The sequence below is a fragment of the Eptesicus fuscus genome, chromosome 10 (assembly GCF_027574615.1).
Source record: "Eptesicus fuscus isolate TK198812 chromosome 10, DD_ASM_mEF_20220401, whole genome shotgun sequence".
NCBI lineage: Eukaryota > Metazoa > Chordata > Mammalia > Chiroptera > Vespertilionidae > Eptesicus > Eptesicus fuscus.
This window is the reverse complement of record NC_072482.1, coordinates 94369190-94392523: the sequence shown is the minus strand read 5'-3', so window position 1 is coordinate 94392523 and position 23334 is coordinate 94369190. Positions and strand designations below refer to the sequence as shown.

General features: G+C 48.8%; 1 long non-coding RNA gene across 1 annotated transcript in view; it reads left to right on the top strand.

Annotated features, from left to right (window-relative positions):
• LOC129150574 (uncharacterized) overlaps positions 1 to 23334 on the top strand; it is a 66311-nt gene that overhangs the window by 29642 nt on the left and 13335 nt on the right. The window contains exons 2-3 of the long non-coding RNA XR_008557279.1: positions 11693 to 11892; positions 19846 to 19957. This is a non-coding gene — a long non-coding RNA (uncharacterized LOC129150574). The remainder of the gene's footprint in view (positions 1 to 11692; positions 11893 to 19845; positions 19958 to 23334) is intronic.

The window sequence follows — 23334 nt, the reverse complement described above, 5'->3', positions numbered from 1 at the left end:
GACTCTGCTCTTTAACTCCTGAGTGAGTGTCTGGTTTTCTAGATTTCTTGTGTCCTCAGTGCCCTAGGGTTAGCCTCCAGGCAGGCGAGGGCCGGGAGACAGGACCGTGGGTAGACCAGGGGCCATGAGGGAGGACTTTCTGCTTTGGCGTTAAGATTCATAAATATGAGCTTCGTCTGTTCCATATGCTGCCAGGGGTGCCCGCACTGGTGCTTTTTCCTACCTCTTTCAAGCACTACTGTCCCCATGCCCCTCGATCAGTCAGCCTCAGGCACCCGGGAAAGGCTGTTTTCCACTGACCAGTCAGAATAATCTCTTAAAGAGCTTTTGGAAGACTCGGGCCCTTTGTGGCACTTGCCAGGGCAGAGCTTTTATTTTATTTTTTATTTTTATATATTTTATTGATGTTTTACAGAGAGGAAGGGGAGAGGGATAGAGAGTTAGAAACATCAATGAGAGAGAAACATCGATCAGCTGCCTCCTGCACACTCCCTATTGGGGATGTGCCCGCAACCAAGGTATATGCCCTTGACCGGAATCAAACTTGGGACCCTTCAGTCCGCAGGCTGACGCTCTATCCACTGAGCCAAACCGGTCAGGGCCAGGGCAGAGCTTTCAGATCCCAGGGACACAAATCACATTGCAACTCCCAGAGCATGAGGCAGTTAGGCCATGTGATCTGGAGGTGGTGGGAAGATCTCCCTCTCAAGGGTGCAGGGCTACATGACCTGCTCCTTAAACAGAGCCTCCACTTGTTTATGTGCAGGAGGGAGCACCTGGTGGTGGAGGCATCTCTCTCCAACTCATTGGAGAAGCTCCTTAGAGGCCTTCACTCCCTTTCTCCCAGTCCCCCACATTGGAGCTCTCCGCAAACGAAAGCCACATGCCGCTGCCTGCTGTTGGTTGGACCACAGACGTCTATAGGTTCTCCAGAGGGCTGGAATGGGAGAAGCACTTCAGGTTATTCTCTGGTTGTCTACTGCTGTGTAACAAACCACCCACAGCCTGGCGGCCTAAAACAAGAAGCAAGTTCTTCTGCTTATGGATTCTATGGGACAGAAACGTAAATACGGCACACTAAGGATGGCTTGTCCCTGCTCCATAGTGTCTGAGGTCTCAGCTGGGAGGACTGGAATGCCTGAGGGGGCTCGAGTCACTGAAGTTGGAATCATCTGGAGGTTTCTTCAAACATGTCTGCTGCCTGTGCTGGTGCTGGGATGCCATGGAAATTGGGCTCAAAGGGGTCTCCACCAGAGTGCCTAGATGTGGCCTCTTCATGTGGCTTGGGCTTCCTCCAAGCATGGTGGCCCCAAGGTAGTCAGACTTATGACCTGGAGGCTCAGAGCTCTGAGTGAATGTTGTGATAAATGAATCCTTTTATACTGAGCCTTGAGGCCACTTCCACCATCTTCTATTGGTCAGAGCTGTCACGGACTCCTCGATGGAAGGAATGTCAAAGCCCTTGAGGCTGTGCTTTAAAACTGCCACAGATCCCATTGGAGTGAGGATTCAACTCCAGTATGAGAGACAGGATGGGAACATTGGTGGGGAAAAAAGATAGTCCCATGGCCATAGAAGGCAGATGGAGTCTTTTTATTTTTTAATTATGAATTCTGAGTTCCTAGAATTAACTAACCCTGAGTTCCGAGAGCGACCTGATCCCTTCCACTTCCAGGTAGGAGTGGCAGCAAGGGTTACGGGGGAGTCAGCAGTGCCTTCCTGGGGGCTGGGCTGGCTGGGCACAGGTGCATACACTGTCCCGTGAGCACACGCTCAGACCTCCGTCAACCTGAGACCTGAAGGCTTTTCCTTTAAGACTTCCTCCAAGAAGCTCTTTCTGGTCCCTGGGCGTCAATATTTCCCCCGATTTCTCTGAGCAGAAACACGCTCCTCACGGGCCGCTCCCTGGGCGGCGTTTAAGCAGAAGCCATGCGCTACCACGGTCAGCGGGGTTCAGTTCAGGTGCCCTTCCCTCGTCCCCAGGATTGACATTGGCTGGAGAAGACATTTAGGGGGACCTGTCCTCACAGTCCGCACCCAGCCTGTGGCCGGGAGCAAGCTTAGAAGTGTGTGGCCTTTCATCTGAAGCACGTGGGGACACTGTTTCCCGCTTGGGACCGTGGTGTGTGTCTCTGTGAACTGACTTCACCCCCTGAGCGGCACTGTAAGTCGCTAGAGATAAACCTTAGCGTGTGCACCCCCACGGCTGCCGAGGAACTGGGAGGAAGCACTGGGGTCATTTTATTAGCATCTTTTTTTCTTTAACCGAAATAATTTTTAGTCCCTGAGAGTCACCAGCTCATTTGGCCATCTGGTCAGATTCGTCTGCCACTGGGAAAGCGCTTTCCTGTCGGAAGGTTGGGTCCAGGAATGTCCTCTGTGGAGCAGCGGGACTTCCAATGGAATCTTGGCTTTGGACTGAGACTTGCAGCTTGGAGCTCCCCGGAGAGCAGTGGAGCTGTTGCCGGAAAATACCCTGCGAACACCGTTCTGAGCTCTGCCTCCAGCCGCTCTCAGGACGGAGGAAGCCCTATCGCAGGCCTACCTCAGGCTGGACGTTTCACAAACAAACACCTTCCCGGGTTATCCTTAAAAGAGTTCATGTATATTTTGAGGGGGATCCAGGACAAAAAGGGGGAGATGAAATCTGGAGGGTGATAAAGCAAAGAGAGGTGGGGAGGAGACAGGACTGGGAGGAGATGGGGGGGGGTGGGGGGTCCGAGGGGGGGAAGGTGGAAGGCACACAGTGACAAGCACAGACAGGGCCATCTCATCGTTTATTCCGTAATGAATAAAGTCCTCACCTCTGACCCGCTCAGGTGAAAGGAATAACTGTTCAAGTGTGTCCGTAGCCAACGGCTCTCACAGAAACCCTAGCCGGAGCTCTGGAAGAATTCACCCTGGCCTCAGTGTTCCCAGGCTCCCCGCCCCCAGCATGGCAGCGTTCGGGGATTAGACCCAGGAGGCTGTGGCGAGGCCAGCTTCCTCCGATAAAGTTGCCCCGCTGCAAAGCATGAAGTCCTTTGGGACAAACCATCGGCATCAGAGAAGATCTTGAAACCCCAGTGGCTCTGAGGTCTCATTTTCACTCCCACAACGTGGCTCCCTCACTTCTGGACCCTGGCCCGGCAGCTTATTTAGTGATTGCATTTGGGGCTGCAGCTCAGAGACCAGCCCCCAGGCACCTGTGCGGGTGAGGAAGGTGTGACTTAGCGCCTACAGATCTCTGCGGGTGCAGCGCCTTCACATACACAGGGGAACCCGGCAAGGTAAGATTTCGAAGAAGGAACTACTGGGTGATAAATGGCGAACTTCTTAGGCTGTGAGCTACCCAGAGAAATGCCTCTGTTTCTGTGTTTCTGGGAGAGCTCTGTGCCTGGCCCACGGGCGGACCCCAGGAGTGGATGGGGGAAGCATAGCAACCTTGGGGAGAGTCTCAGGGTCACCCCGCAAAGTGGAGGAAAGCAGCTGGTTTTCATGGACAAACAAGTTTATCCGAGTGGTAGAATAGGTCATGTGCGGGGAGCCCATGGTCAGCCCTGGAGACTGAGGGCTGCTGGGAGGCCCGGCTCCTCGGATGGTCTTAGGCCAGTGACGGAGAGGGATGGGGCACGGTACCGATGCCCTTCCGCGCGGAGCTGTGCCAGCGTGAAGGTCTCAGTGCTGTCACCGGTGGCCGGAGTTCCTTTCAGCAGAGAGGCCTGGACCTCTGTAACCCCTGGCCTGGCTCCTGCCCCCTGACACGCAGGCAGCTGGGTTCCTCCTGAGTGTCTGTGTTTGGGCTCTGGCATCTGCGCTGATGAACGGAACGCACCCTCCAGCCCTGCTGCTGCTGGCTGCTCATCTCTGTTTCGGGCTGTTTCCAACCTGAGAGGTGGAGAGGATGTTTCTTTCTGTTAAAAATCACATTAAAAATTATGAATTTAATAACTTCCCAGCTTAAAGTTTAATTTTCTAAGGCCTCTGAGTAGCCCAATCTGACGGAATGCCTAGAAAAATAAGAGTCTTAAGAGGCCCAGATTAATTGGCAACCCCTGTGCTTCCTGCGCTCACAAGTTCTCATTGTTCTCCGAGGGGCCTGGACATGACTCAGTTCCTCTGGACACAAGTCCTCCCGCTCTTCGGAGACAGTGATCTCTGGGAAGGCAGGGCCAGGGCTGACTCACTTGTGTCTTCTTGTCCAGCTCGGTGCTGGGCCCCCGAGGACACCAGCTTATTAAATAACTGAAGGGTGGTGTCACCTTCAGCTCCGTGCCACTGGCTTGGATGCCGGCTGCCTTTGGAAGAAGCTGGTGACATCAGAGGGGCACTGGCCACCACCCTCGGGGGCCTGGCATTGTATCGAGTGCACGGGTTTTGGATTCTGTGGAAGATTGTTTCCAAAGATGGCCACCAAACTCCTGGCCAGTCCTCATGCCCCTTTGAAATGTACCTGTCCCTCCTCCCATCCCAAGGTGGGGTCCATTGCCCTCTCCTTGAGTCTGGGATGCCCTTTGACCTGCTCTGACCCACAGAAGAAGGAGTGATGTCACTTCATGTCCGGAGCTCTGCTTTAGTCCACCTTGTGGGTCCATTTCACTCTCTTGGAGTCCTGAGCCACCACAAAAAGAAGTCTCCTGTCCTGCTGGAGAAACCAGGTGAAGAAAGAGAGGCCCTGCAAAATGAGACTCCACAGGAGAAGAGAGGCCTCGCAGGGTGAAAAGCTGAGAGGGGGCCCTCTGCTGTGGGCAGACACGTGACTGAGGCCATCTTGGATCTTCTACACAAAACTGCAGCCGCCTGAGAGAGGCCAGACCACACTCCGTGGATCAGACAAGCATCCCGATGAGCCCTGCCGGCCAGCCAACAGAACTGTGGGCAAATGAAATGGTTTTCATTTTAAGCCACCAAGGTTTGGGCTAATTTGTTACACAGCAATAGGTAACTGATGTAAACTGATAGGGCTTTTTTTCAATTCTGCACTTGTTAACTGCGTGACTGTGAGCAAATGTTTTTAGCCTCCCCCTTTATATGTAAAAATAAAATAAAATAAAATACCTACTTCCTAAAATGAGTAGTAAATATGTTCTGGGGGACCTTGTCAGCCATGCCCCCTAATTTGGAGTTGCCTACAAGCTAAATGCAGGGTTGGGCCTAGGTGGCCATGAATGTACCACATGGGGTTAGCACCAAAAACCATAGCGAATTGGACCACACACAGGCACCTGACCCCAATGGGCAAATTCATAGGTCAGGCGAGCCTGTTCGATTTTCTCTTGAGATTAGAAACTAAGCCCAGAAATTGAAGGCCGAGAGTTGAGTCCTGGAGCTTCCAGGTCATGGAAAGTCGAAGCCAGGATCAGAGTCACAAGGAGCCAAAGTCACACACGAGCTGAAGGTGAGAGGGAGCTGGAGCTCTGAGAGGCCAGGGAGGCCCGCCCACAGGGCAGGTGTGCGGACCTTCCCCTCCCTCGTGGTACAGCTCACTTTCCTGTCTTTATGCTCTGACCTCCCCTGAGGCCTCTTGCCTCAGGCGTGTGTAGGCAGCTGTTGCTTCCCACCAAGTCGTCCCTGACCACATTTGAAAATGGATGTAAACACTAGACACACAGTGGCTGTCTGCTACATGGTGATTATTAATAATATTCACATCTTTGGTGTAGAATAGTGTTTCTCTTTTTTTTTATAGGTCCTGGAGGCAGGGACTCTTTACCTACTTTTCTATCAAAATCTGTCTCCTGTCTTCTCATTAGGTCTGATGGCGTATCTCCTGCCCTGAGTCCCAGGAAAGATGCTAACCTCTTTCTAAACTTCACGTAGAAGCACAAGGGTTTTTCCTTTGAGGCCACAGATCTGCTGAGTTGTGGGGAGTTGTGGCCGCCTCTGCCATAGGCTATACCTCCCCAGCAGCCCCCTGAAGAAGGGGGAAGGAAGTCCGTGCGTGAGCAGCTCTGGTTTCTGGGTGCTTCCTGTGAACGGACCCACATAGAATAGGACTTTTCCAGAGTTGCAGGCTCCAACTGGATGCTTTACAGGTTGGCTCCAGAGCAAGAATTTTCAATCTCTGGAAAAGAAGGACTCAGTCCTTTGATAATATTTTCCTAAGAGCAATAAATTCTGTGTCCTCATTTGTATAGAACTTTCTCTTCTAACTTGAAGCAACAGCGAAGCTTTTCACTAACTAGCAATGTGACCTTGGGCAAATCATGTAACCTCTAAGCCTTATTAGCCTTCTTGCCTGAATAACCAAGTTGGCAGTAGGCTATTCTCGTGGAGTTGTTGGAGAGTCGAGATTACTAGTGGCCTGGCCCGGTGCTTGGTGACCAGCTGCTTCCATTTCTCCTGGGACCACCGGATGGTCTGCTTCTCTTGTCCTTGCTTGCTCCGTTTTCTGGACCCAACTTTCCTATGTGTCTTGGACTAAATGGACTCTTATCAACTTCAAAATTGAACTCTGCTTTCCTGTTGCTCCTGGGTTCTGTGACCTGCCTTCGAGTCACTGCCCCCGCAGGCTCCTTCTCTGTATGAATTCAGGGCAGCCCTCCCATTCGGTTCATTCGTGACTTTGAAGTTGAGACCCCGACACCCCTCAGCAGGCACCATCCTTTGGCTTCTCCCTGGGGAAGAGAATTGGCTATGCAGAGTCATTCATTTCTTGCCAAGATCTTCTTTTCATGTGGCTCTGGCCAGGGTTAAGGGAAAAAAGTGAATGTCTTGGAAAAGGGCCCTTCTCTACATTCTGTGTGCGCATGAGCGCGTTAGCTCTTCCCTTAAATCAAGTGAGATGTTTGCGAAGAAGACCTTAGACACAACATGGAGGACAGTGCATCCTGCCTCCAAGCCCTGACCCCTCCAAGGACCCTCTCTGTGGTACTTCTGCCCAATCTGCTTATGCCAGCCCCTCCTGACATTGGGCAGCAAGCAGGAGAGCCTCGGGCCAGCTCTCAGGCCTGTGCGTAGGGCACAGGCTCTGTTGGCAAAAGCTGGTTCAAATACTGCTCACGAGCAAAGAAATCACACATTTAAAAATAAGTATATCCAGCGAGAAATTAAAAATGGGGAATAGGTTTTCATGATATAAAAAAATTCTACATAATGTTAAAATAATAGGCCAATTTAGTCAATATGGTTTAAAAAATGGGAATCAAGCTAGCCTGCATTGGAATTCGTACAGACCAAACAATGGATGGTTGTTTGAACACTGAACTTTTGAGCTGGTTCCTTTGTCTTGTTGTTGGCGCAACTCGCATCTGAGGGAAGAAAGCTGCTCAGAAATCTCAGAGTCTCCGCCAAACAGTAGAGCACATTCTTCAGATGGCTGAGCATCATGCTGTGGAAAGTGAAGGTGGGTGTCAGGGTGGAGGCTGGGATGAATGAGCTGAGCATCCTTCACGCACAGCCCCCATCACAGTGCTGCCCCCATGGCGCATCCTGGCCCCCTCCCAGGCCTGGCTGATTTACAGGAGAAACATAGATTCACAATCTGTAGCCATCAACAGGTGATTATCTGAAGTTGGCCTTCCCCTGGGGTGGGAGGGTGGAGGGCTTTTTATTTTAGTAAGCTTTGCATTTATGTAGAAAGAGAAGAAAGTTTGTTCACAGCAGGAATGCTCTAAGCAAGCTCCCAGTCAATCTGGGTGGAAGGAAAGGAAATCTTTATAACAGCAGCCGTGCTTGCACAGAGTAAGTAGATTTTTATGGCTTGATAGGAATTTATAACAATAAATCTCCTATTTCTTTTGGTAGCCATTTCTCGCAACTGGAAAACAGCACAATGCCTGACTCTACCTGCGAGAGGGTCAATGTCACTATGGCAGAAGCATGAAAATACTGAGTTACTGGTGATTTTTTAAAGAAATAAAGCTTAGCCCTAGCTGGTTTGTCTCAGTGGATAGAGCATTGGCCTGCCAACTGAAAGGTCCCAGGTTCGATTCTGGCCAAGGGCACATGCCTGGGTTGTGGGCTCAATCCCCAGTGGGGGACTTGCAGGAGGCAGCCGATCCATGATTCTCTTTCATCATGGATGTTTCTATCTCTCTCTCCCGCTTCCGTCCTCTCTGAAATCAATAAAAAAATATATATTAAAAAACCACACAAATGTATATAAAAAAAGAAAGCTTTTTTTTCTACACACTTTGCCTGTATTTGCTAAATTCCTACTTGAATCTAAGAATATTGTAACTTTTGTAACCTCAAACATGCTTAATGATCAGATTCTCAGAAATATTTGTAATTAGCTCCTTGTTTTTCAACATTAAAATTTTGTCCATGTCCCTAAAAATAGTTTATTCACTGTTGCCTTTGTTTATGCCATTAATGTGTTTATAAACAGCACACAGAAAATTTAGCCTAATATATCAGATTTCTTTTCAACTGGCAAATCCAAGTTAATGGGGTGTAACTTAATAATGTCTTCTTTTTAAAATTAAACTTATGTGTTTAGTTTTGTCTAAAAATGTAAGTTTCCTACAACATTAAATCATATGATAACGTAATTATGGAAATATATATTAAACAATTAAAGTAGGAGGTAACAATGACCTCCTTCCTTCCTCACCTGTCCTTTAGCGCCCATATCACTCAGAAGTGAGGGATCATTCTTCTCTCATCCCTGTCCACGTCCCTCTTCTCTATCAGTAACCCCAGGTTTCCTTTGGGGACTGTCAATCTGGGGTTCTTAGCTTTGGGGTTCTTGGCTTTTGAGTGAATTAAGCCCATCAGTATATGTGGCAGATATTATTTGCCACATATACTGATGGCTGTTTTTCTAGATGTTATTCTAAAATCTTCTGGAGATAGAGGCTCTGTACTCTCCTCTTGAATCTGGGTGGGTTTTTTTGTATCTGTGTCAATCAACAGCATAGGGCAGTGGTCAGCAAACTCATTAGTCAACAGAGCGGCAAACCGCGGCTTGTGAGCGGCTGTTTGCCGACCACTGGCATAGGGCAAAGGCAAACTGTGATTTCTGAACATAGGCTATAAAAATTGAAAACACTTTTGTCTTGTTCTCCTGGGGTGCTGCCCTATAAGCAGTCTGACAGCCCTGAGGCCTCCATGCTGTGGGGGAGGCCCATATTGGCCCAATTGGAAAGATCATGTGGAGAAGCTCCAAGACTGCATGAGAGAGGGGTGCCAGTCAGCTCCCAGCACCATCTACCCCTCCCCCAGTTTCAGCTCCCAGCACCATCTGACTGCAAATCCGTGAGGGGCCCCAAGCCAGAGTCACCCGGTTGAGTTTACCCAAATTCCTACCCACAGAAACCAGGAGAGATAATGAGATGATTGTTGTTTCAGTTCCTAAGTTTTGGAGGGATTTGCTACTCAGCAACAGATAACCAGAACCGCATGCCTCATCTCTCTGGCCACAGTGATCGCTGCAGGACGGACATATGGGCCACTTTAATCTATCCAGTCTGTTTGCCATGAGTGCTGGAACACAGATTCTCTTCTCCTCTGGACTCGCTGGCATGAGTACACAGGCTCAGTAAGATGCTGTAACCATCTGACTAGCAAGAAGGGGAGACAGGCTGAGGGCAAAAGCAGCAAAAGGAAGCAGAGCAGAGGGAGACATCACGATGACGTCACTGAGCTCTGAACTAAGCTGCATCTGAAGCTACCATTGGACTTATCATTACCCACTAGATGTCATCACCGTATAGATAAAACAACTTAATTCCTTTATTTTAATTCCTTAATCCTCCAGTTTTTCCCATTTTACTCCTGACCCACGACCAGCCAGACATTCGAAACCCTGCAATGACAGGGAGCTCACCACCCTCTAGAGCACCTATTCCATTCTCAAGCAGCTTTAATTGTTGAGCCAAAATCTGTCTTTCTGCAATAGTTGTCATAAGGCAAACTAAAATGTCTAAGAATTCTTTATATAAGAGGAGTATCTAAGTCGCAGCAAGGCTCGTAAGAAAGAATATGATATTCAAACTGCCAAGATGGAGAAATGTGAGCTGGATGCTGTAATAATCAGCTAGATTGACAACTGGTTGATCACTTTCTAGCTAAAGAGCATTGATTCATTGATCAACCTAAATCAGCCTCAGATAGGAGCTGCTTTCCTTGGTCTCCTTGTCCTTGTCAATATTGAAACCAGTGGCTTGTCAGGTCATTGAGGTTATGCTGTGAGTCACATGAAGCTGGGAGGGACAACTGTTACACTGAATAAGAACTCAGGACTCTAAAATATGCTAATATGCTAAAGAACTACTGACTCCAAGATAAAATTCAAAAGAGATGCACTTAACATTCTGCCCTCTGGTCTCCTCAGAATCACTGTATAAGTATGAGAGAATGAAAAATGGCTGCGTTTGGCCCCTCATTGGTTGAGCATCAACCTATGAACCAGGAGGTCATGGTTCAATTCCTGGTCAGGGTACATGCCCAGGTTGTGAGATTGATCCCCAGTAGGGGGGTGTGCAGGAGGCAGCCGATCAATGATTCTCTCTCATCGTTGATGTTTCTAATTCTCTCTCCCTCATCCTTCCTCTCTGAAATCAATAAAAATATATTTTTAAAAAATGACTGAGTTCGGAGTAATGCATATGGATTTAGACATATACTTGTCAAAAGGACTTGATGTAAGACAAAGGGATTATGTAGTTATCAAAAAACTTCCCATCGATAATCTTACAAAGAGATCACAGAAATGACCAACGGAGTTTAGATTTTCATCGCGTGTTATTGACTAGAGATGAACATGTTTCAATTTGTGTGGTTGCTTTAAATACTGTTCCGCCTTCATTTCATTTATTAATATCAGGTGCAGCTAAGCTGCCTGAAGCAAAGAAAGTGCTCATTCCTTCCAATCCCCCATCTTCAGCTTAATGCATGCCATACTCCCAGTTTACCTTCTCGCCAACACGAGTGTGCCCAGTTCTCTGGGCAAGAACCTCGGGTAAGAGGAGTCCGTGGCCAGTGGCTGGTATGCAGTGGCCCTGGTCCATGGGGCCGAGGCCGTATCTGACGATAATGCATGGTGTGGGCAGAGGTTTCCAGTTCTGAGGCAGAGAATCCAAGAGGGTCTCTCTATGAAGGGAGCCTGCACAAACATCCTTTGTCTAGCAGCGGAGGGCGCTGTGGCGCGGGTTCGGGTGGGGAGCGTGCTTCCTCTGTGTGTGTAACCTGTAGAAGTAGCCGCGGCCTCTCGGGTGGGCCCGGCCCGCCTGTGGCAACACTGGCTCCACTTGGAATAAAACCCACATGGAGAAACGTACAGAGGAAACTATTCGAGAGGGAACTGGGTGTGTTTCAGACGTTAAGTCTGCAGAGAAAAATCTGTAGACTTTTTTTTTTTTTTTTTAAAGAAAAACAAGCCCCTGGAAATGAACTTTGAGAGAGATCATTTGTGCAGGGAATCTTCCCAGAAGGGAAAAAGAAACAGTTTAAAAGCAATTCAAGTTTTAATAGGTCTTCACCCCTCCCGCCCCCCTCCCCCCACCCCAATACTAGGAACAAGAACGCAGCCGTTGGAAAATGAACAGTTCACTGGAGCTCAAATAGAGGCCGTGGGTGTGCTGAGCAGAAACCGAAAGACATTGTTCTCATGCTGATAAATGACTCGTTTCTCTGTGTGTTAATAACTGCTCTGTGTCTTCCGATCTCCTCGTGACCGAGGAAATGACAGTATAACAACAGTGACCACTGTCCTGTTAACAGTCCTGCTCACGGCTCTCTCTTTCCTTCCACTTTCTCCACTACGTAGACACACCTTCTAAGTGGAGGAGTGGAGAAAGAATAAAACTGAAAAGGCAAAGCAGGAGGGGGAGCCCCGGGAACATTCCAGAACCTCACTGCCTTTGCTGTTCTCTGCACGCTGGCCACCGCACCCACCGAGAGCAGCGGCCCAGAGGCTGGACTAGCCGGTTAGAATCGGTGTTGTGCTCACCAGATGCAGGACCTTGGGTGAGTTTCTTGAGTCCTTTGTGGCGATGTTTTGTCAGTTACCAAATGAAGGTTGAAGTGGCATTGTCTTCACAGTGATGGCGATGGCGTTGGCGTAGAGTCAACTGGACTCATAAACTCAGAATTTCCAACCTTATTTTCATTCTCGCCCCTGTGTCTCACCCAAGGGAATATTTTAGATCTATTTTTTTCTAATTGTTCCCCACATGGAAGTTGGATCCCACAGACGTGCTATGGGAACCGAAAGCGAGTGCAGGCCGTGTGTGTATACCTGGTGCCGCTCCTCCACCCGCCCGTCCCCCCAAATCCCTGGTGTTCAGGACTCGCTGCCGGCAGGAGAGGAGGCTCTTGAATGCTCTTTACCGCAAAGTGACGCACGCCAAGCAGAGCTCTCTGAGGAGAGCCAGTCCCGGGCCTGGTCATGGGAGCAGACTAGGGCATCAGGGAGCATGTGGGTCTTCAGTGGACAGCAAATGCCTTGCCCCAGGAGCCAATCGAATGGCCTGTGGCCAGAACTGTGCCTGCTGTAGTTGTGGCCCGGCGGCCCCTGGGTCCTGCCGGCTTGGTGGGCTGCACTGTGTTCTCCTCTCGATCCACCTTTGGGTGTCGAGCAGTCACATCCGGCCGGTGTCCCCATCTGCCTCGGGAGTCCATGTGTGGGAGGCTGGGCTCTCCCTGGGGACAGATCTTCAGGGGGTCCTCCTCTCCAGCTCCACTTCCTCTGTGTCCTGGTGCCATCTCCTCGCTACTGTTCCAAGCAACCGAGTTCCCTGTGGTCCAGAGGCCCAGCCTCCAGGATTAGAATAGTGATGGTGACATGAATGCCAAAACCCTGTGCTGGGAACCACGCACGCCAGCACATCTGTTTGGACAGAGGGACAGAAATAACCAGTTATCCTGACATGTGCCACAACATTTTAAAAGTAAAAGTTGCCAATCAACTTGGGTAAAACCAATTGAAGAGGTGTGTATGTGGTGTGTGTGTGTGGGTGTGTGTGTGTGTGTGTGATGTTTGTGTAAAGTCACAAATTCAAAATACACTCACCCTCACCCAAGGCTGTGCTGACATCGTTGCCTCTTGGAGCATCTGGGAGACCCCACATCAGTCACCGAGGGGAGGGTCTTGTTGAAAGACAATTTCCTGGGCTCCCCCTCCCTACTGCACCAGAATCTCTGAAGTGGGACCCAGAAATCTGAAGTTTAATGAACACCCTGAGGAAGTCCTTTTGCAAATGGAAGTTTAGAACCATTGGCTCTAAAATGCTCAAATAGTTTGGTCAATTCAGTGACAGCATCAAATCAGACTACTGACACGTCACAGAGAGAGAACGATACCTTCGTTTATCCTATAAATACGTCAGAACGACGCATATCCTCGTGCACCTTTGGCGAGTTTGCAGAGCATTTTGTACCCGCATGTGCTTAGAGTGTCGGAGGCAGATGAGAGACAAAGTAGTCGAGCTAGTGACAGCTGTTTTCATCTCCGGGGAGGAGTCCCCTCCACAGGAGCAGTCCTCCCAGGTGTCCACACCCTCCATAATTCAGGTCACCAAGAAAGATACGACTCACCTAGGCACTGGGTGGCCAGCACTTTCCTCCCAGAGAAGTGACAGAGCAAGATTAGCCTTCGGGTGGCCCAGGTTCAACGCCGCAGCTCTTGTCCTGCAGCTGACACCGCCCCGTGAGAGTCCAGTCTTGAGGAAGATATAACTAACCACTCACCTTCAACTGAAAACAACAGGGCTCACAGTGATGGCTCAAGCACAGCCTAACATGCCTTTCGAGTGCATTGCAAATGATTGCCGTGTTTGCAAGGAGCTGAGCATGGGGAGAGGGAGGCTGCTCTGAACCTGCTGTGAGGCCAGCTTGGCTGAGCAACCGTGTGAAGTTTAAGACAAGGAGCAGAAACCAATACGGACTATTGAAGTGAAAGGGGAAACTTATTATCCATATGTACACAAGCAGTGCTGGGCTGCCCACAGGGCAGACCACGAGGGTGCTGTGTTATCAGTGGGAGCGCTCCATGTCCCTACTGCTGCTGGGGAAGTAGGCTTCTTGCGATGTCATGAGAAAAAGAATTTTCTGAGACTCGCATGGGAGAATGAGGTATTATGAAAAGTTTTGTTTCTGTGGGATCAACCCCTTGAGTTCCCAAGGCCCCATTTCTCTTCACCCTGCCAAGGAGAAAGTCCCATTTTGCTTTTAGCACAGCTCGGATTAAAGCTGCTGTTCCATGTGTACGCAGTCCAATCAGCATCAGGCTGGCTCAGCTTGTGCTCCCAGCTGCAGTCCGTGGCCACATACATGGCTGTGGAGGGAACACGGGCGAGAGCAAGGAGGCAGGAGGGAAACGGGGACAAAAGAAAAGGGGCGAGAATTCCTTTGTTCAGGATTTTAACCTTGCAGGATTTTGCACGCTTGGTGTCTGTCAGTCTAACCTGGAACAGAGATGTGGCCCCACCCCCTGTGGCCAACATCTCTGTTCCAGGTTAGACTGACAGACACCTTCCCTACGTCACCCGACTTTCCTGCACATGCCTCCATCCCACCTCTGTCCTGTCCCTGCCTGCCTGTGACGTGCAGAGCATTTCCCTGGGGAGTGCAAAGTTGCATCTACCTGGTGAAGCTGCCTAGATAGTCATGCTCATAAAGTCTGGCCTCCCTTTTGCTTTCTTCCTATTATTAAGTAGCTAATTACAACAGTATCACTTACAGCACCTGCAAAGAATTTTTAAAAATCGGATAGGTGATGTTTAAAGAGTAAAGTAGTTAGCAGGTGCAAACCACACCTGTGCAGGACTTCCTTCCGTATAGTTGAGCAGCATTTTCACTTTCAGTGACTTTTGTAGGTGTAGGGAATGTTCAACCTTCTCTGGTTTGAGGCCTCTTGGGGTGTTAATGTGGCCCAGATTTTGGGATGCCCTGTGGGATCCAGCCTGGCACTGCAGCTGGGCCTGGCTGGCATTGACACAGAGGCCTCTGAGGAGGGTGCTTCCCCAGGGTGTGTAGTCTACACAGCTGTCCTGGTAGCCGGCGACCTGGCTGCTCCAGGCAGGGACGAGGGAGATGGTCATCCCGTTCACACAGCGCGGCTCTGCGCGTGGCTCGCTCCCTCTCACACATGATCTTCGTTCTGTATGTGTCCCTGCTGGGCCAGGCCCCGCTGGCTCACTGAAGCCCAGCCAGCGACGGCGGGCTGTGCAGTCCTGCCGGGAGTGGGAAAGGCAGTCCAGCCGAGAAGGGCACCGATTCAGGAGTGGGACCAATGGTTTCCCATCCTGAGTCCACCACACCCTGAGGACATATTAGCCACATTTATTTTCTTCAATATATTTTTATTAATTTTAGAGAAGAGAGAGGGAGAGGTAGAAACATCAGTGATGAGAAAGAATCATTGACCGGCTGCCTCCTGCACACCCCACACTGGGAATCAAGCCCACAACCCAGGCTTGTGCCCTGATCAGGAATCAAACTGTGACCTCCTAGTTCATAGGTCGATGCTCAACCACTGAGCCACGCTGGCTGGGCATATTAGCCACATTTAAAAACCCCTGCTGCCTCAGTTTCTTCATTTGCCAGATGGGGCAAAGAATAGCACCTACCTCATAGGGTTTCTGTGAGGAGCGAGGAGCCCCTGAACACTGTGCCTGGGCACAGGAAGTGCTCAAGAAGTGTCAGCCAGAATTGTTATGAAAACTCTTAGGAGCCCCTGTCACCATCTGGATCAAGGAGGGAGGGCAGTTCCAGGAAAAAGGGTGTTAATGGCTTAAGCACTGGGCAGCTGGCCAAGGACATCAACTACAAAGGGCCAAGGACTGGGCCGCATTGCGAAGCACATGGGGACGTGGAGCTCCCACGAGTGGTCTGCAGGCCGTGGTCAAGAAGAAAGGAAACGGACGGTGCAGGGTGTTACCGAGAAAGACGTGTGGATGGAGAGAGCGCCTCCCACTCACAAGGCAGCTGTGCTGTCCAGAGAACAGGCGTGATAGGAAGGTCATGAGAAGTGACTGTCATCCTGGCTGCCGGCCCCTGGGAGATAAGACTGTGTGTGAGTGGGCCGATCATGTGGGAAATGACTGAGGAGACATTTACATCAAAAACGAACTTGAGTCCAGAGAGTTGACATCTTCTGCTTGTCTTCTTTTGAGAACGTGACTCATCAGGCAACTCTGGCGACTGACAGCTGTGTCGCTGCGACCCCTGGTGCAGACCTCCTTCCTTGGCCAGAATGTTCAAAGCTTGCCGACGCCTAAAGAAAGCAGAGCTTCCCTGTCTTGGCGTGGAGTAAGTCCAGACTGCTGGGCTTGGCTCGGGCGACGAGAGCAGAAAGGAAATGCTTAAGCTTATTCTAAGCACTTTAAGTGCATTATCTCATTAATGTTTAAATCCATTTACAGATAAGGAAAGTAAACACAGAGAGGTAGGTTAGTTTGCCAAGGTCACACAGCAAATGGGACAGGGGGTGTGGCTGGCAGATGATGCCAACGCCTTGTCCTGACTTCATGGCCAACTTTTGGGTGTTGGGTGCGCCCCAAGAATGCTGACTTTTCCACCTCCTGCCTGAGTCTGTCTGCTTTTATGCCTGGGAGCCTCCCTCCAGACCTGCTCAGCCGACGTGCCGGGCATTTCAGCTGGATGGGGACTGTTAGTGGAGGACCCACCACCTGGGGATGCCACCAGACTGGATTACATGATGGGTGGGACCACAGGGGTTAATCGCCCCCACTCATAGAGTCCAAGGACAGGCTCTTCAACACGATACCGGCCAGGCCTGTCTCCGGGCTCAGGCTCAGGATGAGGCCACCGTGTTTGCTGGAATTCACAGCCCAAAGGCCACCGAGGGGCTGTGGCAGGACTGTCTCCGCATTGCCCACAGGGACACCTGCTCATGGACACATGTCCTAAATGCCTTTGCTCCCCCCTCGGCTGTGCTCCCGGGGATCCCCTCTGCAATAGGCCGACCACCCCAGATAAACAAGTGCCTCCTCTGGGAAGGCTTCCCTGGCGGTGGAGGTTAAGTGCACGTGCCAGCCCGGCAGGGCCACATGCCCAGGTGTCGGTCGAACACTGTCTAGATGTTGCCGGGAAGGTGTTTCTTAGATATGATGAATATTTCACAAGCAGCAAACACCTGCTCTTCACCCACAACTCTTAAAGAAATAGCCTTTCGTTCTGATAGAGAGAGGATCGTGAGATTATTTTCCTCCTGGGTGTGTCTTGTAGCACATAGCACGCTTTCTTTCTTTTTTTTTTAAAACACATATATATTTTAGTTGATTTCAGAGAGGAAGGGAGAGGGATAGAGAGGTAGAAACATCAGTGATGAGAGAGAATCATTGATTGGCTGCCTCCCGCACACCCCCTACTGGGGATTGAGCCCGAAACCCAGGCATGTGCCCTTAGCTGGAATTGAACCTGGGACCCTTCAGTCTGCAGGCTGATGCTCTATCCACTGAGCCAAACCGGCTAGGGCAGCACGCTTTCTTTACATTGTCCTTTCATACAGAACGTAGGGAATCCTATATAATAAAGTGTATGTTTTTGACCCAGCAGCTTTCTGTTGACAGATGGACAGCTATGTTGTATTTGTGCCCAAACACTGCAAACCCATTCATGGTTAATTCTGGCCCACCTTGCCATTGGAAACTCCCCTCTCTTCTCCAAAGATGTCAATAATAGCCGTTCTTGAGTATTTACTACATGCCGGCCCTAGTCTAGGTACCATACATGAAAGCTAATTTACAGGCTCCACAAATCTGTGGTTTTCAGACTGGGCAACTGAGGCAGGTAAATAGCTTTTGTGGCGCTGCCTCGCTGGAGCCTGCCCTCCTGCCCTCCTGCCCTTGGTCCCTTCTTGCCTAAATGGCACGGATTGAAAAGTCATAGTGCCAGCTCCTGATTCTCCCTCGCGAATTCCTGACTTGTACCTCCGACGGCTGTGAGGTGCCTCCACCTGAGTGTCCAAAGGTGTCTCCAAAGCAGCCTCTCCCAGCCCGAGTTCCCCTCGCTCCTCCACTCCTGCTGCTCTGCCAGGGAGTGGTTCTCTGCCTACTGGGATGCTCAGGCCAGAAACCAGGGCACCACCTCTGCCTCCTCCCCCACCTCCCCCATCACAGGCAAACCATTCATCCTCGGCTTGCCCTTCCTCCTGCCTATCCCTAAAAGGCCTAATCCAGGCCACCATCTCCACATTTCCATTCTCCACAGTGCGCCAGGACACAAATAGACCATCTGTATTTGTTATCTGTTGATGTGCAATAAATTATCTCCAAAATGGAGCCTCAGAAGACAACAAGCATCCATTGTCTCACAGCTTCTGAGGGTCGGGGATCTGGGGACAGTGTGCTGGGTGGTTCTGGGTCCGGTCTCTGGGCTGTCGCCATCTCAGGGCGTGCTTAAGGGAAGGTCGGCTCCCAGCTCACTCACATGGCTGTGGGCTGAGGACATTGGTCCCTTGCCAGGTGGGGTTCTCCATGGCATGCCAGCTGACTTCTCCCAGTACCAAGATGAAAGACACAGTCTTTTAATGACCTAATCTCAGAAATGACATCCTATCACTTCTGCTGTGCTCTGTTCATCAGCAGTAACTCACCACACCCAGCCCACACGCCAATGGAGGGGATCACCCATGGTGTAAGTATCATGGGAAGTGAGGATCACTGGGCCACCTTGGAGCCTGCCTACTCCATCACGTTCGCTCAAAACACTTCCGTGAGCACACATTGATTTCCGACATAGTCCAATGTGGGTTACAAGGCCCTGAGATGGGAACGCTCTTCCACCTCGCATGTCGCTGCCTTTCCACACGCACCCTGCCCTTCCCTGCGGGTGCACCGGCCACGCCCGCGCACCAAGCTGTGTACAGGGATGCTCCCGTGGCCTCGGCGCCGTGCAGCCATCCAAAGCGTTAGCCAAGCAAATGCATCTTTCCCCCTCCTTTGGTTTAGTGGGATTTATATGATTGTTTCAACTTTGCTTAATGATTGCAACTTTTTTCCCTTACAAGATTAAATGTAATGAATTTTAATATCCTAAGAAATGTATGAAATTTTATATGTAACAACTTTTACACTAAAGCTTGCTAAAGAGCCACATTTAGAGAAGGCCATTTAGAGAAAATGTATGTGTTGTTCATTGCAGCATTATTTACAATCGCCAAGCTATGGAGGCACCCCAAGTGCCCATCAACAAACAAGTGGATAAAAAAAGCTGTGGATATAAAAACACATATACAATGGAATATTACTGAGCCATAAAAAAGAATGAAATCATACCGTTTGCAACAGCATGGGTGGACCTGAGGGTATTATTCTAAGTGAAATAAGCCAGTCAGGATAAAGATAGGTACCATATGATTTCACTTATATGTGGAATATAAACAAACAAAACAGAAACAGACTCCTAGATTCAGAGAACAGACTGATGGTTGCTAGAGGGGCAGGGGTTGGTGGCTGGGTAAAAAAGGTAAAGGGATTAAGAAGTACAGATCGGTAGTTACAAAATAGTCATGGTGATGTAAAGTACAACATAGGGAATCCTATATAATAAAGAGGTAATATACAAATTGACCCTCACACCATCACAAGATGGTTGCCCCTATGTTGTCACAAGATGGCTGCCCCCACATTGTCAAAAGATGGCCACCCCCTTAGTTAATAATATTGTAATAACTATGTATGGTGGCAGGTGGGTACTGGAAATATCCCAGTACAAAGTGGGGGGGACACATTGTAGAGTGTATGATTGTCTAACCACAATGCTGTACACCTGAAACTAATACAAAATAACATTGAATGCAAACTGTAATTAAAAAATATTTTTTAAAAAGAAAAAAGAAAATGTCTGTGTTTATATGTACAGCATCAACATTGAAATGGTAATTATGTTCTCAGTGTCTAAGACACTTGACCCAGAGGATTAACTTATGTCTCTGTCCTTTCTGACTTTTTTCAGTTACACAATGAATAGCATTCCAGGAGCCAGTGTCTCGTTCCAGGGACCCCGCATGTCCCTCCTGCCACAGATGGAGAAAGCAGGGCCCTCAGCATGCAGAGAACAGAGTAAAGTGAGTAAGAGTGGAAATGGTCTTTCCTTTTGTTGTTGGAATCTACTGTTGCCCAGGCAGCAAGACTCAGACAGGGCAGAGAGATGACAGCGAGGCAGGGGCGAAGGGACAGCCCATGCCCTGGTGTTTGCAGCCCCTTAAACAACACATGGAAGCTCAAGGGCAATTTCCAGGGTCATCGCTCCCTCTCTCTTAAAGCTCCTTTAGAGCTTGCAGTGCTTCTCCAGCCTCGATGAGCCCTTAAAACAGTGGCTTGTGGCTTCTGCCATTCCTTCCATCCCCAGCTCCCAAAAACCTCAGAGCCAGCATCTCAGGGTATGTCTACTTTGGCTTAAGCAGAGCATTACAAATCTTTCCCTAATCTCTCTTGGCTTCTTGCCTCTTTCCCTTGTGCACTGTTTGTTCCAGCATTCAGAAAACTGCTGGTCCCTTTATCAAACATCACAGTTTATAATTTCCCAAGTCTTCACTTTGGAGCAATTAGATGCCCCTGTTTGTTGAACAGGAAAGAATAATCAAGCCTCATGTCACATGCTCTGCTGTGCTGGGGTCCCTGGAGGGTTTGTGGTTGTTTTTTTAGCTATTGGAATGGAATTCTAAAATCTATTTTTCCTGACCTGAAGCAAAACTGGGCCCCCCCTTCCATACTCCCCAACCCTGCCCAGTTCAGTCTCAGATTAACATGGGTTTAAGTCCAACACAATGGGGGCAGTAGAGGCTTTACAGTGAACTGATAGGAGACGCTGGACTCAGAGATGAGCCAAGCATCACCTCCACAGCCACGCCCTGGCTGCAGCCAACCTGTGAACCAGGTGGTTTCCGGTGCTTGGGGTGAGACCCCTCCCCCAGGTGAGTGAAGCGGTGAGCCCTTGGCTTTGGAGTTCCAAGGACGGGAGCTTACATTCTGCTCTGCCCCTTGTAAGCCGAGATCCCGAGTGAGTGACTCACTCAGGATGCATGTCCTTCATCCGTGATAGAGGGAGCGCTGGAGTCCATGACCAGGAGTTGTGAGGATTGAAGGAGGAAATGCAGTGCTAAGAATAGCACCAGGAAGGGGCAGTGATTACCCCTCGTGTGGGGGCTTCCTGGGCCTCCCATCAGGCTTTGCTTCCCTAGACACGGACCACGCTTTGTGCTTCTCTCTCTTCCCTGGGTCGTATCAGGATGCTCATTCCCTTAGTGTCCAGCTTAGCGTACTGACAAGGAGACAAAGTTAATCAAAACCAAAGGTGTGAATAACAAGAAGCTGGACGCAACGATGTCTCCCCGAGGACATGTCATACTGCAAAGCATGCTTTTAATGAAAGCATTGGGTCCCCTCAGCGGAAATTCAAGCAGTGAGGGAACGACAGGGTGGGGACTCGCATGTCTCCTCTGTAGGTCCCGGCTCTTCACTGAGGGCAGTTGCCGAGCCGGGCTCTCTGTGGGAACGTGTCCTTGGAAGGCTCTGGTAATCAGATGAGAGGGCTTGACAACGAGGAGGTCTCCTAAGCGTTCTTTGTTAACCGGGAACCGATGGCGTAAATGACGGGCGTGCTGCAGTACTGGGGCAGAGTACAGATGTGTGCAGTTTACTTTGAAATGGATCAAAAAGCAAGATGGATTGATAGGTGGATAAAGGGCCCAATAGCTCAATATATCTTGATACAACAAGTACGTTTAATAAAATGTTAACGGTAGAATCTAGAAGGTGAGTCCACATGTGTTCAACATAAAATTCTGTCAACTTCACCATGTTTGGAAATTTTCATAGTAAAAAGAAAAATGGGACAATTCCACAAAAAAAAACAGAACGTGACAGTCTTTCCCTAAAAGAATGACCAAGAGAGGTAATTCAGGAAGAAAGTGAGCACAGCAGGAAAAATGATAACTGAAATACAAGAAGAATAGTCTAGAATTTGGGAGGAGAATGATTGGAGTTAATGTGTTTTAGGTCCTGATTATTATTTAGAGAGAGTTAAGATATTAACTTTAAACTTGATCAATACTTCCTATCTGACAGGAAGTTGCTGTAGGGATTAAGTATCATAGAAAAAAAGTAGAACACAGTTTGTCACATGGCATTCTTTTGCCATAATACAGGGGTTGGCAAAAGTAGGTTTAGAGTTGTAATACAATTAAATAACACAATCATTAATAAATAACAATATAAGAATAAACTGTGTTTCTCATACCCACAACTGTAAACTTACTTTTGTCCACCCCTGTATAGTAAAGTAGGAATGGGAGGGGACTTCCCTAATGATTAATAGATGGTGTTTAGCAGAATGAGAGCCAATGTCAGTCACAATGGTGAAATGTTAAAGGAATTAATTTTAAATTCAGGAACAAGGAGATACCACAATAACCATTTCTTTAAAAAAATATATATTTTATTGATTTTTTACAGAGAGGAAGGGAGAGGGATAGGGAGTTAGAAACCTCGATGAGAGAGAAACATCGATCAGCTGCCTCCTGCACACCTCTACTGGGGATGTGCCTGCAACCAAGGTACATGCCCTTGACCAAAATCAAATCTGGGACCCTTCAGTCCGCAGGCCGACTGAGCTCTATCCACTGAGCCAAACCGGTTAGGGCAATAACCATTTCTATGATAATAAAAATCCTGGCTCTCGCAGTGAGAAAATAAAAGTACAAGTCATGAGGATAGGAAAGAAAAAAAAAAACTGTCATCACGGTCAGTTGATATAGTTCAATCTATGTTAAACACCTCAAAACTTAAGTGTTTTAGTGAGATGATTGGATTTAAGATCAATATAAAAATCCATGTCATCTATAATAGTAAAAGCATAATATGCTAATTAGACCGGACAGCTGAATGACCTTCCAGACGAAGCCGGGGCTGCGAGGACTGAGGCAAGCTGCTGCGGCTGTGAGGGCTGAGCCCCTTGCACGAATTTCATGCATCAGGCCTCTAGTTTATATTATAAAAATGTTACGAAGGAACAAACTGTAGCAAATGGATGAATCTTGGAAAAAATTTGAGTGTAAAAAACAAGTTGAAGAAGGTTAGCATTCAGTATGGTATCACCATTTTTATAAAGCTCAAAAATAAGGAAAACTAAACAGTGTATTGCTTAAAGATACAGATGTGTACCATTTTTAAAAGCAGCAACAAGAAACCCAAGTTTCAGGATTTTGCTTTCCCAGGCCAGCCAATCAGGAGGAGACATGTGGGCCACTTGAAAGGTATTGGTCTCCTTACATTGAGCGATGATTCTCAGATGTTCCTTGTATAATTATGTTTCCCAGCTGATGAAGACACTAAGAATATTTTCTATTAATGAACTATTACATTCAATATTTTTGGAATAAGCCAAAGCATCCAATGACTTGCTGGTCATATTGCAAGTGTTGGACTTTATTTTACCACTTAA